The sequence below is a fragment of the Hemicordylus capensis genome, chromosome 3 (genome assembly GCF_027244095.1).
Source record: "Hemicordylus capensis ecotype Gifberg chromosome 3, rHemCap1.1.pri, whole genome shotgun sequence".
Classification (NCBI taxonomy): domain Eukaryota; kingdom Metazoa; phylum Chordata; class Lepidosauria; order Squamata; family Cordylidae; genus Hemicordylus; species Hemicordylus capensis.
In genome coordinates this window covers 49,412,053-49,427,328 of record NC_069659.1, presented here as the reverse complement: position 1 = coordinate 49,427,328, position 15,276 = coordinate 49,412,053, and the positions used below count along the sequence as shown (strand labels likewise).

At 39.7% G+C, this 15,276-nt stretch overlaps 1 protein-coding gene and 1 long non-coding RNA gene across 16 annotated transcripts in view; one reads left to right on the top strand and one right to left on the bottom strand.

The window, feature by feature from the left end:
* ZBTB20 (zinc finger and BTB domain containing 20) overlaps window positions 1-15,276 on the bottom strand; it is an 852,388-nt gene that overhangs the window by 453,982 nt on the left and 383,130 nt on the right. For all 15 annotated transcript variants that reach the window (XR_008319419.1, XM_053309295.1, XM_053309299.1 and 12 more), the window contains one exon: window positions 2,567-2,649. The gene's annotated coding sequence lies outside the window, so the exon portion shown is untranslated. The remainder of the gene's footprint in view (window positions 1-2,566; window positions 2,650-15,276) is intronic.
* LOC128350718 (uncharacterized) overlaps window positions 1-15,276 on the top strand; it is a 203,416-nt gene that overhangs the window by 175,891 nt on the left and 12,249 nt on the right. The gene's annotated exons all lie outside the window — the stretch shown is intronic.

Sequence of the window (15,276 nt, the reverse complement as noted above, 5' to 3'; positions counted from 1 at the left end):
GTGCCTTTTTAAAAACAAACAAAAAGCTGAAGTGGCAGAAATTGGTTTTCCTTCTCCATACGCAGCTGAAGAAGACTATCTGATTACTGTAAATTGCATCAGCTCTGAGTATTTAGCTGTGCTGTTGGATGAGGGCTACAGCCTTTACCACCATGGCACGCCCCCTGATATAAACCTTTAGTCTATGTTCATGGCCAAACATAGCAATTTGTGCCAGAACTTTTTTTTTGTTTTTTAATAACCTATGCTTGTTGGGGAGTTTTCCTCATGCAATTCATTAATGTCTAAGCAAGAAATGTCATTCATGGGTATATTTAAAGAACACCTTTTACTTGGCAGTGAGCAAAAATCCAAGTGCCCAATAGTGGTGGGGCTTACACATTTGGCCTGAAAATTGATACCATGATGATCATTGATGAAGAAGGCAAGAAGCAGCTCTCTTCTGTTCGCCTGTATGCTGCCATTTGTAAGGCCTGTTGGCATTATCCTTTTCAGCTTCAATTTTCCTCATTTTAAGAAAGGCTTAGTTTGAACCAAGGATTTCCAGAGCAGTACTATTATTAATAAGAGTAACTAACAGCAGATGCAGAGTACTTTTCTCCACCTCTGAGTAATCTCAATTAGAAGCCACTCATTGAAAGAAGAGCTTGCAAGTTAGTGGCTTTCATTTCCAGGTAGGGTTGAATCTCTACACCTTTCATTTATCTACTACCTGGAAGGAAAGCAGCAGGAGGGAGGGTGCTAGAACATGCTAATGAGGACATGGTTTCTCCATTCACTGGTGTGCTCAGATTTCTACCTCTCTTTCCCTCTAATCTGACTGCCAGAGAATCTCATGGGTTCGTAAATTTTGTAATGTGCTTGCACCCCAGAAATAAAGTTATGCTCATTAGACTCCTTAGTACAATTTATGTCTTTAAGGGTTTGTGGTCACTGAATTTGGATATATTTAGTGTAGACCAATACCTAAAAAACATGTGGGTGCAGGAAATGCATGTATGTTAGTATATAATGGTATAAATAATGGTGCCTGCAATCAGATTTCACAAAAAAGTACTTTACTATACTAATGTACAATATTTCACAGCAGCTCATCTGGGTTTCTCTTTGGCTCAACATGTGGTCCAGGTTCACAGATAGGAACCAGCTCCGGTCATATGACAGATCCAATAATCCAGACACACAATTTTCCCCTTTCTACTCCATCACTGAAGACAGCACAGTTATTTCAAATGCAAACTATTAAGATATGCTATTAATGTTTCTATACTGTAATTCTCCCTCCAACCCCTGAGATTATTCAGTAGTATAGGCCATGCATTTGCAATTTACAGTCCTTACTAAGACTGCCTGCCCAGTGCCTATTCCCTCAAAAACTGAAAGGCATTCAAACTACTAATGGTAAATTTTTTTGTGGGGCTATAAATGCATTTTAAACTTAATTCCAACCACCAAGGGTGAAATGTTGGGGAGAATATGAAAATAAAAAAGCATTAATTTAGGCTTATTTATTATTTATTTATTGGATTTCTATACCGCCCTTCCAAAAATGGCTCAGGGTGGTTTATACAGAGAAATAATAAATAAATAAGCTTGAGTATAATAAAACATTTATATATATATATATATATATATATATATATAAACACTTATTTGCACCATTTCTTTTGAATAGCTGTAATACTGAATCAACTCGGTCAGGAAGGCAGAAAGATTAAATCTGGCAGGAGTCTTGTTTCATTCACTGTGCATTGTCTCACCCGCTGACAAATTTTATGAGGCCCCAGAGCAGAAAGCTTTCCATTGACCGTGAAAATTTTAAGTGGGATTTTCAAATGTAGGCAGGATTTTTGTCCTTCCACAAACCAACAGACCATTTTCTATTGACATCAAAGGGAACAAAACGGGGACTTTCATGAAACAAATTGAATTAAGCAAACAAGAGCTGAACAAAGCAGGTTTCCGCAAGATCTCTTCCATCACTACATTCACCCCCTCAGCAATTGGAAAGCATGCAAGGAGTTAAGAATCAGGACTAGTTGATACAATCAGTAGCATTTACAGCAACACTTTTCTGGGACTATTGGAAACATCAATGTAATGCTGTGCAACATCTAGACCACCGTACTGTACTTGAAGGAGAAAATTCTGATCCATTAAAATGGAAAGTTTCATAAGGCATCCACCTTAAAAGGAAAGAACTATAGTTCCTTGCATTATGGAATTTCCTGCTACAGAGCAACAAAATTATACTCCCAGAAAAGAAAGGATATGTATAATCATTTCTGCAATCCATCAAGTAACCAAAGCCATGCAGACAAACAGTAAATCTTTCTATTACAGAAATATATACACTGCCTTGTAATGTCTAATACCAAATAATGTATTTTGTGACATTTTTCCGCTGTGTATCTCCAATGCTGCCAATAATATAAGGTGACAGAGAAAAAAGTACAAGCTTAATAACGCAATATTACAAGAGCAATAGCAAACTGAGAATAGAGAGAGAATTACTGCAGCTCCATGTCTTATAATGTCTAGTTTGGCCCTTAATTTTGCAACTTACCTTTGCTTTCTTGTATGGTTTTTATTAGTCACAGGGACATCCGAAACTCCATCATTCTGGAATTCATCATAACATGATGGAAGCTATTAAAGGAAAACAGTGAATTAGAGTGGACCTTGATGTTGCATCATCATACATAGAAAATTATATAAATAGGATGGTAACTAAACCCAATTCCATTATGCTTAGGAAAAGGTCAGAAAGAACATCCGCAGTAAGTAGAGCAGAACTTTGAGGTTATCCCCCCACACACACACACCACTCTCTCTGATTCTAGTATAAATCTTATTCAGCCCAGGATAACTCCATAATGAGCACATCATTTTGTATGTAGAGCACTAAATATAAAGCAAAATAAATCATGTTGTATGTATTCATTAACTTAAAGAAAGAATCAGTGGAAAAGAAGGTGAACGTTTGTAAAATAATGCAATGAGAAATGTCAAGGTTTAAATTTATTTTCATTATTTGTACCCTGACCTTTCCATTATGAAAAACTCTTAAGGCAGTTTAGATCAATTACAACAATCAATACAATACAAAACAAAACACAAACTACAAATACAATCAATTTTAAAAAAATCAGTCAGAGTAAGACACCAGCAGAGCCACGGGGGGTGGGGAATCCAACAAAACGAAACCCAGAAAAAAAGAGACACACTCAAATACATGTAAGCCAATTTCTTGTCTAGCAACAATGTTTTTTAAAAATGCAAGTGGCTTAAGTTCCAAAATCTGCTGCCACCACAGAGAAGGCCCTTTCTCATTTCCATAGACCACAACTTGGTCAGTGGTGGGACCCTTTAAAGTCTCCTCAGCTGACATCAGGTAGAAAAATACAGGAAAAGATCATCCTTAATTCCGAGCTCCAAACCATTTAGGCTTTAGCGTGTGGCTGGAAATGAGGGTGATATACATCTATTTGCATTGTTTTATCCAACATGAAATACTAGTGTGATATCAATGCTGGTCAGAAAAAATAAGAAATAAAGTTAAAAATAATAAAAAAAAATTCATGAAAATCCAATGGTTATACCGGGCTCCCACATTTCCACACCATGACTTAACTCCTGAAACTGGGCAAAGAGGCATCTTTTAAAGTGATGATTCTCTTAGTTTTCGCAGAGGGAAAGCAACTGGCTGACATTCAGAGCAACAAACTGCTTGTAGGAGAACACTGAACTAGTGGAAAATATTTGTGCTAGCTAGTTGCACTAGTCAACACTGCAAGCATACTTGCACAAACAATTGTGCAAATGCAGCATGGCTTATTTGTTTTAATGGGGACATATTTGCAAGAGTGTTGTAGCACAATTCTGGAAATTCATTTTAAGCACAAAAGCACTAGTATAAATTTGTTCACTTACAAGTGATTAGGATTGTGTACGAACCAAAAATCATGGTTTGGCTCGAATCTGACTCAAGTTCGAGCCATAATGGTTTGCTACTAAACTGGTTCGGTCTGTTTTACCAAACCAGTTCTGTGATTCTGGTGGCTAAAACTTGTAAAGGGAAATCCAATGAGGATTCCCCTTTACAAGTACAGGGGTGGGGGACCCTAGCAATGAAGGGGCAGCCAGGCAGGGACACCTGATGCTTACCTGGCCACAGCAGCTATCGGCACACACTGGTGCTCCCCCCTGACGTGGCCCCAAGTGCACAGTCTGTCCTCTTTAGGAAGCCACCCAGGTGGCAGCATAGCAGTTCTAGCCTCCATGGATGTATGGAGGCCATTTACATGCTGGAACCTCTCCACCACAGGCAGCTTCAGAAGGAAGAGAGTGCGTGCTTGGGACCACACCAGGGTTGGGGGGAGTAGAGGTGAGCACCGGCAGCTGTGTTGGCCAGCTATGCATTTATATTTAACTACCTCTTTTGCTGTCTCTCCCCCCCTCCCCCACATTTGTTGCTGCTGAACCGGTTCAACCAAACCAGGCCTGGTTCGGATCGACCATGGGCAGAGCCACCCACCGATTTGGTCAGTGATTGAACCTCCAAACTAGCCCAGTTTGAGGTGAATTGATTCAGCAACAAACCATCTGTGCACACCCCTACAAGCAATTTGTTGCTCTGGATATCAGTCACTGTCCTATTCAGACCTATTCCGAAAGAATAGCATCTTTCCAGGGGTTGTTGCTGTCGTCTGTCTTGTGTTTTGTTGCTGTTGTTGTGAACCTTTTTAGGAAAGGGAATCATTTTCTCATGCCTTTTTGTCGCATGGTTTCTCATGCCTTTTTGCTGCATGATCCAGGTTTAAGATATGTTTGTTGAGAAGCAGTATAACAATGTTTTGTTTAATAGTAGTGGCAGTAGGGATGTGCATGAACTGGTTCGGAGGTCTATTCACAGACCACTGAACTGGTTCAAAAGACAAGTGTTTGAGCTGGTTCAGAGGTGGGGAGGGTGTCCCTTACCTCCCCCACCACGTTTCCCCTGCCAGGGCTGCTGTCAAAACTGCTGGCATGCGGTGGCTGTATACCCTCTTGCTGTCTCAGTCAGCATAATTCTGGAAGTGGCTGGCACACAATGCCTCTGAATATCAGTTGCAGGGGAGCAGTGGGCATGCACATACCTCTTGCCTGTGGGATCCCCAGAGGCATCTGGTGGGCCACTGTGTGAAACAGGATTTTAGACTAGATACACCTTGAGCCTAATCCAGCAGGGCTGTTCTTATGAGAGAAGGATCAGAGAGAGAGACTGCAGCAACACTGAGAGCAGAGTGGTGCTGGTGGTCTGGGCTGGCCTACCTGGCCGCCAGTGAGTGGAGAGATGGGGGGCAAATCCAGATGTAACACAAATTCGGAGTTAAACGGGGAAGAGGTTGGAACTTCATTACATCTGAATTTGTGCATCATTGTTTTCAAGCTGAAAGCAACCTTTGGTTTGTCTCTCCAAACTCCAGTTTGAATCTTCAGTTTGAAGTGAAGTTAGCCACCAAGACCTAAGGTTTGGCTGCCAAAGTGTTACATCAGAACCTGGTTGCCGCCATTACTGTAGTTTTGTGCTGTTTTTTTAAACTGCAACCATCGAGATGTGGCGCAGACCAGACCAGGATTGCGACTGCTCCATGTCTGTTGTGCTTCTTGGTGGCTGCCTGTCTGAGCACCAGCCCCTCCCTTCTTGTCACTGATCCAGCAATGCAGTTGCATGGTGCCACATCCCATCCAAGCTTGTCCACCTGTCAAGCAGCAGAGTGACACAAGGGCATCCCTCTTCCCACTCTGTCCGTTGCTCCCCACTCCTTTCAAGGAGGGAAAGGGGATGAGATGACAGGATGGACATAAAGTGCTTAGCTCCCCGAGAACAAAGGTATTTTGTGACAATGTGACAATTTTGTGACAATGATTTATTTTCACAAGCACAAACACTGCAGATGAAAACATAAGCAGGGCACCCCCATCCCAGCACTGGGATGGGGACATATGGCTGGGGGAGGTACCTGGAGTCAGGTTTAAAAGGTGCCCCAAACTGGGATTCTTGAGCAGCCAATTTATTTTTCCCCCATCACAAAAGATTTGGGGAAGGGGGTCCAACCCTGTGCAGGTCCTACACTTACTCATGAAAATTGCAGGGCAGCAGGAACAGCATTGCCAACACTGAGAAGGAAGATTCTTCATATGTGTTGACGACAGATGCTGATCCCGAGCGAACAGTTCACTCATGAGAGTGTAAGGCCATTGGGACACCCCTTGAAAACTTATGAGAAGAACTGTCAGCAGGGACTGGACAGGGGTGTCAGTTACACTCTCTAATCATGTGTGATGACAAAACAACCCCTTCTCCCACTGACAGCTCTTTCACAAGAGTGTCAGGCCATGGGGACACTCCCTTACAACTTAAGAGATAAACTGACTGTGGAGATGAGGTTGCCAGGCAGAATAATTAATAATGCACAATGATAAAATAACTCCTTCTCCTATGGAACGCTCACTCACAAGACTGTCAGGCCACTGGGGCTCTATATCAAGCCACTTTGCTCTCTGGAGGAAAGAAGTGGGGATGGGTACCCTGGCAACTGCTCTCCCTGTCTTGGTGACGTCTGCCAAGTAGCTATTAAAGCGTACTCCCTGCCAGCCCGTCTGCTATGTGAACTTGCGTCTTTGCCTGTGCCACAAAGTGGTGACACTGCTCCCTTGGGGTCACTGGAAATTGGTGCTCCCCTCTCCCACAATCCCCCATGGTGGGAAATCTGCATACAGGATAACACTGACCTGAACCCGGGAATTCTGAATAGGAGTAAAGATCCATCCCCACACCTGTGTTCCCCCGTCTGCAAATGCAGCCAAAAGCGTCAAAATCTCTTTTGGGTGCATGCAAGGTTTCCTAGGGGAGGAGAGAGAGGCAGTGCAAAAGATCTATCTTTTACGATGGAGAGTGTTGGGGGGGGGGGGCCTTAGTGGGTTAGCTCAACTCACGAGCACACAGTCCTCAGAAGATGGAGGGTCTTTACCCTTATGGTCATCCCCAGTAGCTGGTGCTCTCTAGACAGTGCAAGCCCATCAGAAGCAACCTGCCAGCAGAGCAGGAATGTGGTTTGGTCTGCATGGACTGCTTTGCCGGGGTGAGCTGTCACAAGAGCATCCTAGGTCACCGCAGGACAGACCCGCCCAAGATCCTTTGCCTCCCTCAAATACATATCTGCTCCTAGGAAGACATCATGTTCTCTTCCCTTTCCTCTTGGATCACACTTGGCAGGCACCCCCTCCCCTCCATCAAAATTTTGGCAATAACAGCCACCCTGCTTATGTGCTGATGCTCTGCCCACAGTCTGGCCATGGATTGGATCAGCTTTGGGGGCTGAGGAGCAGGTAGGGGCTCCCCTCTCCTGAAACTGGAGGTTGTCGGACAGTGGCTGGGCAAATGTCTGCAATGCGATTCATTGTTTCAAACTGAAACCACAGGCTCATCAATCTCCAGTATCACTTACGTGTGAATGTGGCCAGAGAGTGCCTGCCCCCTAGGCTTATCTCTTTTTCACTTTTTAAAACCTTTTAATTTGCAGTGCCACAACTGATTTATTTTTTAATTGTACCAGCAGCACCAGTGGCTTTAACTGGGTGTTGCTTGGAAATTTATCTTCTTATCCTTGCTTCTAGCCAGTCCCAAACTCCGATGGCCTTAATAACTGGGGTGCCGCTGTGCTGTTTTCACCCCCTCCTGTAGCCCTAAGCTTCCGCTTTTATTTGCTGCTACACTCTGGACTGGATATTTATTTATTTATTTATTTATTTATGCTGCTGTGTTGTGACTTTTGCCTGGTGCCCAGCCTTCCCAGGCTCTCTCTGTTTCCCCCTTTTTTGGGGGGTGTGTGTGTGTGTTTCTTTTGGGTTTAATAATTTGTTAGCAATGTGAGAGGTAAAGTGTGATATCTTGGGAAAGTAATTTAGTCCAGTAAAGACTGGTTAAGTTAGTTGTTAGAATCCAATGCCATATTTCATTAACCAACTGTAAAATATACAAGCACAGTAGTATCAGTTGAGTTAAGATGAACTGTTTCAATATTCTATCATTATATGCCCTAAATATTCTATTGGTCATATTGAAACTACTTGTCCAATCTGTGTGGACATTTGCAGACCTCAACCAGGTGACAAGTGACACCACCCCTCCATATCTGGTGCAAATCAGATGTAAAATAGTTGGCATGCAGCAGTTTAAAGATTGATCCTTAAACTCAGAAAACAAGTGTTGGCTCTGTGTATATGTGTTGGTTTTATTTGCTATCAGATCTCATAATTTTTACAATGGTTTTTAACTGTTTTTAATAATGCAGGCATATGCTGAAGTATAATTCAGTGTTGTTGCTGGAATATTTTGGGGGGGGGGGTGTTTCAATTATTTCCTGAATTATTAACCTCTGAAGTCCCAAGAGTAACAGCGTGAAATCCACTAAGAGCACAGATCAGCCATTTTTCCCACCGAGGGGACTGACGCCAGAGTAGGAAAAGTAAGTCCTGGCAAGTTCTGGAGAGTGACTTCCTGGTTCTGAACATAGCTGAATCTATAGAAGAGCATGCTAGAACTTCTATAGTTAAACAAATATTTCCTTCCCTTCCCTTTTCCAGGCTTTTATTTTCTCCGTCCACTGAGATGATGGTAAGAAGGCAGAGGGTACACAAGGTGATGTGAAGTGGCAAATGGAACTCTGAGGGAATATGAGGCAGCATCAACATGGCAGTGAGCATTTCAAGGCCACACAAAGTGGTGGAGGGCTGCTTTTGTACATAGGGATTCTACATCAGAAATATACTGCCTCCTATGGGCACAAATAATTATGCCTTTAATCATGAAATTTCTACTTCAAAGGAATATGGAGATTCCACTTAGTCACCATGGATAAGAGCCACAGTTACATTTTCTCTTTGTACACAGCAGCCAGTCAGATTATCCTTTTTTAAAAGCCTGGAAATCTTGTCATCCAAAAACCTTCTGTTTCAGATTAGAGTTAAAACATTTTCAATGTTCACGTGTGCTCTAAAAAGCATTGAAATTAGAAGTTGAGGTGCCCATTTTAACTTCTGCGCTATATAAGCTGTAAAGACTTTGTAGAGACTTGTATATTATGTTGGCTTTACAAAAGAGGTTCTATGAACCAACACTTTGCCTTAGCCTTTTAGCATAATCTTGGGATGGAGATGGCTGCATCCAGGCAGAAATTCAACAGTTGGGTTGAAGACCTGAGACCTTGGGTTAGGGCGGTATAAAAATGCATTAAATAAATAAATAAATAAATAAATAGTTGCAGCTTCCCCAGTCATTAAAGTTAATGTAACTTTAAAGTTAACATAAAATGTTAACTCTTTAACTTTATGTTAAAGTTAACATAAAGCATTAGTTATTGGTTTAAACCATCTCGATTACTGAATTACATTTATATTTGAGGTCTAACTATATAAAAAAGTATTTTCCTAGTAAAAGCAGATGTGACAGGATCAAAATATAATAGGCACCATGATGACAAGTCTTACAACACAAAGACTTTGACACATATCTAACAACAGTCTCTAGTAAACCAATCCCTTATTTTCAAATTTTCTTCCACTTCCACCTAAAATGCCATCTAAAACTCTGGCGTATCTGGTCAGAGTAGAAGCAAAAAGTCAAAAATCACCACAGACGAGACTCATCATAATTAAAGAAATGGAGAGTCAGATTTAATAGATGGGATAGCTGCACCTCATAATGTTACAAGAGCTGAGATTATTATTAGCTATTACGTTTATTTAGTAATTTATTTTAGGATAGAATAAGACTTCACACTTTGCTTCCACCCTTCAATTGCAAACATAAATTCCAACAAAAATGTATTAAGCAAATACGTGAAAGGCACTAAATCTTCCTGCTTAATTGCTCTTCAAACTGCTAGAAAGGTTATTTTCTTACCTTACACTACGTCTTCTGCAATCTGACAGTGTCATTCAGTCAGTCATTTTAATGTCAGCTACCCTTTTATTATACAGAATACAAGTAATAACGAAACTATGCGGATCTGCCTGCTTTCACTTCATATACTGTCTATATTTATACACTTATGCTTCTATTTGAATCTATATTTATCAACTTTATCTGCCTACAGTACATCTGTTTCTCATACACACAGATAATATATATACACACACTTACAAATACACACACACGCACTCCACTGCACTTAAGAATCTGCATGAATGTACATCATGCCATGCTTCCAAGAATGGAAACATGAGCAAGAGAAGTGAAAATATGCATATTACTATATAATGGCATAGACATACATTCTCTCTCTCTCTCTCTCTCTCTCTCTCACACACACACACACACACACACACACCAGCTGAGCAATGAAGAAGATTGTGTCTAAATGACACAATCTAAATGAGCTGTCTTGTAAGGTAGGATTTGAAAGTATTGTTCATTACTGAGCTATAGGCTAATTGTTCTTACCTTAAATTTATTCTCTATTGCAATTATGCATTGATGCAAGGCAACAGCTGTCTATTCTTTTACAGCTATGTTGTAGGGTTACTATGAATGAGTCTCACTGACACCGTGCTGGAAACACTGGCAAACTGCCTGCACTTTTGCCTCTGAATTGAACCATTAGCAGAGCGATGCCAAAAACTAAGAGTCATTTTTCACAACCATTTTGCAAATGGTTGTGCCATTTTTCAAAGGTCTATGGCAGCATTGCCAAGTGTGATCTCAGTCTGTGGTGCAACCCTCAAATGGTCTCTTCATTATAGGCAAAGTATAATGGGCCAAAGACCTAATTAACCCACCGTGGGTAAACATTCTTAATCAACCAAATATATTGAAATAAGGCATGCATGATCTCCTTATCATTAGGAATGCTAATCTAATACTATAAACCAGGGTTTCTTAACCTTCTTGCACCTACATCCCCCATATCCTCAAGTATTACCCATGAATCCCACCTCATTTATATATGGAAATATAAAAGTAAAATTTGCATTAAAAACAAGTACTCAAGAGAGAACTTTATTCTGGCTCCAGGAAGCACATTAAATTGAGTGCAGCAAAGATTTACCACAGGCCACCTGGACTGATCTCATGGACCTGAAGTAAACAACCACTGATATATATCCATTGGTTTATATTAAAGAACAAAACTTATTCAATTACCACATGAATCTTTACCTAAAACATCCAGACCATCCTTAATAATCAGATGTAACTAAAACATTTGTTACGAGAAGAACGAGAAAGAAGTGGATTCAGTGCTGTTATTATTTAATCTGCCATATCATGAGAAATCATCAAGCCACCAATGCAGGACAATCCATTATGTATGTCAGGCCCATAACTCAAAGTGGAATCTAATTCTTTCTTCTTCTAGTCTGTGTTTTAATGTCAGGACCATCCCAAATATTTAAACATAACATCCCCTTTAAGGTACTTCTGGTTAATTGAGTAAATTACACCATTATCCAAACCCATGATTGGTTTCTTGGTGGCTGGTAGGAAGGTCTGCTACTACAAGACCTTCAGGAAAACATTTCTATAAAATTTCAAAATATGAATGGAACAAACAATATTCAGGTTTGATGGAGTCTTCAAAGCCCTACTTTAACAATCTTATTAGAACCTACAGAATTTCAGCTTTTACCAGAAACTATATTGTAGATGTATAGCCCTTACATTTATATAGATATATCTGGAATTGAGATTGCAAAAAGTACTAAGGGATTGGAAATGAGCAATTATGTTATACTATTATCATGCTTTCGAAGTTTATACATAAAGATTTGTCAAGGGATACATAAAATATATTTGTACAGTCTCTCTCCCCTCCCCCCATTATAGGGTATTTACTTTCCATTAGTACACAGTAACTTGCTGACTGCATATTAAATGTACTCGGGTTTAAACCTTTATTTTCAAAGGGTTCCCCCCTATTGGCTAGTGACTATTAAATAAAAGCTTTATAAACACACTACTCTTTCTGCATTTTGCCAATACCTGTTAACACTTTCATGATACATATTTAGGGCCTTCAACCTCTCACCACCTCATCAATATGCATTGTCAAAACTACAATTCTAGGCACCCTTGGGAGTATGCACCACTTAACTCAGTGGGACTTGTTTCCAAGTAAATGTGTTTAGGGTGGATTTGGAAAGCTGCATATCTGCATCTATGATATGTGGTAGGCAATATGTTCAATGGCTCCCAATTCAGTTAAAGTTCATTGTGACCGAGACTCTTTGAAACAAATGGAATAAAACTAGTTGCAAGTAACATAAGCCTTATTGCTTTCAGTGGGACTTCTTCACCATGAAATTTACCTGGATTGGGGCCCTTGTGTGTAGATGAAAACAGCTAAATCTAACAGAAGGAAGTCCAAGATTACTAATTCCAATATAAGAAAGTTATTGAATTTCACTGATCTGTAACTATAATATACATTTACATAAATCTGAGTGATATTACCTAGTTTTTGACATAGGCTAATTCTAAACACAATAAACAAATACAAACACACATTGGAAAACTAATTTAAAAAAAAACAGGATATAGGATGAAGTTTGATTTATCATTAACTATATGAATCTGATTTAAACAAAAATTAAGAAGAGTATATATGATCATGAATGTAATGATCCAATTGTTTATTAGCAGATAGTGGCACAAATATCCTGGACAGAATAGCACTATCAAAAAGTATTCTCCAGATATAGCTACTTCAAGAGATCTCATATTACTATTCTCATTATTTTAAAAGTCTGTAAATAACAAAATGCCATTTACAACTAGATAAAATGCGCACAAAATTTCCCCTTTTATCTATTTTAGAAAAAGATGATGACTATCATTCAAGCTCAGGAAGCAAATATGAATCCTCATACAAATAATACTGAATAAATATTTGGCATAGACAAGAAATCAGAAGCATCTTGCATTACTTCAAGAGTTGGATTGTGTTAATACACAATTCCTTTTGATTTTTCCTACATTATTGGCAGCTTATTTTCATGTCCTGAAAATATAGGTATTTTTAAAAGAACCTCTATGTTTTCCACATCTCACTCATTGCTGACTGCTTTTTATAAGTGTGTGTATACACACACACACACACACACACACACACACACACACACACACAGAGTTATAAAAAGCAGTCAGCAATGAGTGAGATATTGAATGTATATATCCATACTGTGTGTGTGTGTGTGTGTGTGTGTGTGTGTGTGTGTGTGTGTGTGTACACACGTAAACTGCCCCGGGCCACTTTTGTTAGGGCGGTATAGAAATCAAATTTATTTATTTATTTATTTATTTATTTGACATTCTCGACTGCGATCCTGTGCCCACTTACTTAGGAGTAAGTCCCACTAAACTCACTTCTGATTTATGTATAGCATTGAGCTGCACACATAACATAAAACCAAATGTTAACTGAACCTAATCACACATTGATGTAATATCTAAATAACTGTTAAATTTACCATTTTGCTAAGAATGAAAAAATTCACATTTGATCAAACATAAATGGTTAAGATTTTACTTTGCATTGTTTTGTAATGCTGGAAGAGAAATAGCCCTGAACTGATTTGCAATAAGAATATCAAGGTCTAGAACTTCCTAGACAAATGATATTTATGTCACATCATGTCCCACGATCCATCCCTGTCTACCTGCTACCAAACATTTCCCTCCTATCTACAAAGTTCAAGATGTCAGCATGAGTGAACTCATCTGGATATCTTTTCTGAACAGCTAAAAAAGGAGACCTCTTCCTAATTTATCAGAGAACATATATAGCAAAGGTTTGAAATAAATGACAAGAGGACAGCATTTCCCCCAGGTCATTTAAAGCATATTATTAGATGAAGGCCATTACCTAGAAGATGAAAACCAAAGCAGCACTTTCAGAAGATCATCCTGGAAAAGATGCTAAAATCTCTTCAACAACTGATCATTGGTACTTCCCAAGAAAGAAAAGCTTAAGCTGAAGATATTCATGTGCAACTTGGCACATTATCACATCTCTAGGCACTAGCAGCTCTCTCATGTGCCCAATGATTTTTTTTTTAATTTGGAAAGAAAGCCAACTGTATGCTTTCAAAAATAAGCTATCCCACTAATGCCCCACCCATTACACCCTCAACTGTAGAGAAGCAATTAATTATAAGGAAGCAGTAAAAGAAACATTTGTCAACACCAACAACAAAGTTTTCACCCTCAGGAATCTCTATGATGACAGAAATTCATAGCTTTGAATGCATAGCTTTTTGGAAAAACTAAAACCCCTACAGATTATAGAACAAAAAGTTCTATTTGAAACAGAAATATCGACAGATGAAGTTCAAAATGGTATAAAGGACCGTCCAAATGGCAAATCTCCCGGGCTTTTGCAATGAATTCTATAAATCTTTTCAGGAGCTTCCTGTGCTTTGAATACTTCAAATGTTTTTTCACTATTTTGAAAAGGAAAAAAGCTTCACTAAATCCATTCCTACTGGAAACCACTATAAAATGATTGAAATCTATGTTATATTTGTCAGCATTAACAAAAATGACAATATGCTGGCCAGTGCATTCAAACATAGTAGTTCATGCTATCATGGCAACTGATGAACTTGGCATTATTCCACAGAAATATTTATCATAACATTTGAGAGAGAGAGAGAGAGATAGAGAGAGAGAGAGAGAGAGAGAGAGAGAGCACACACGTCCTACTAGGCTGCCTCATCATGGGGGTGGGGTTGTTCCTGGGAGGGATGAACGAAGTATGCCAGGAGGTATACTCCCAGTAGGGTACATATACCTACTTGGTATACTTTGGTAGTATACCTACTTGGTATACTTGTAAGTGCCCAAAGCGCAAAAGTCATCTTAGCTGCCCAGCTAAAGCAAGCAGGCACCTATATTGGGCAGCAGCAACATAGGAAGGTGCTGCAGACAGATGATCACTTCAGTGACAACGACATCACCATCATTTCATACAACAGTATGAGGCAATAGTAAACCACACCTATATTTTACCAAGAAAACTACATGGATAGGCAAAATAGAATGATTGTTGATGTAATGACAGATGATGGGCCCCTCAGGTTAGATGCTACTCAACATGCTACTGATGAAGAGCTGAGGATATCTCAGAGTACTGATGGTGTTTATGACGCGGTTAGATTAAAACCTTTTGGATGTCTAGCGGCTGATGTTGCCATGCGGGAAAAGAAAATCCAAAGCTTCAAAGACACAATTAC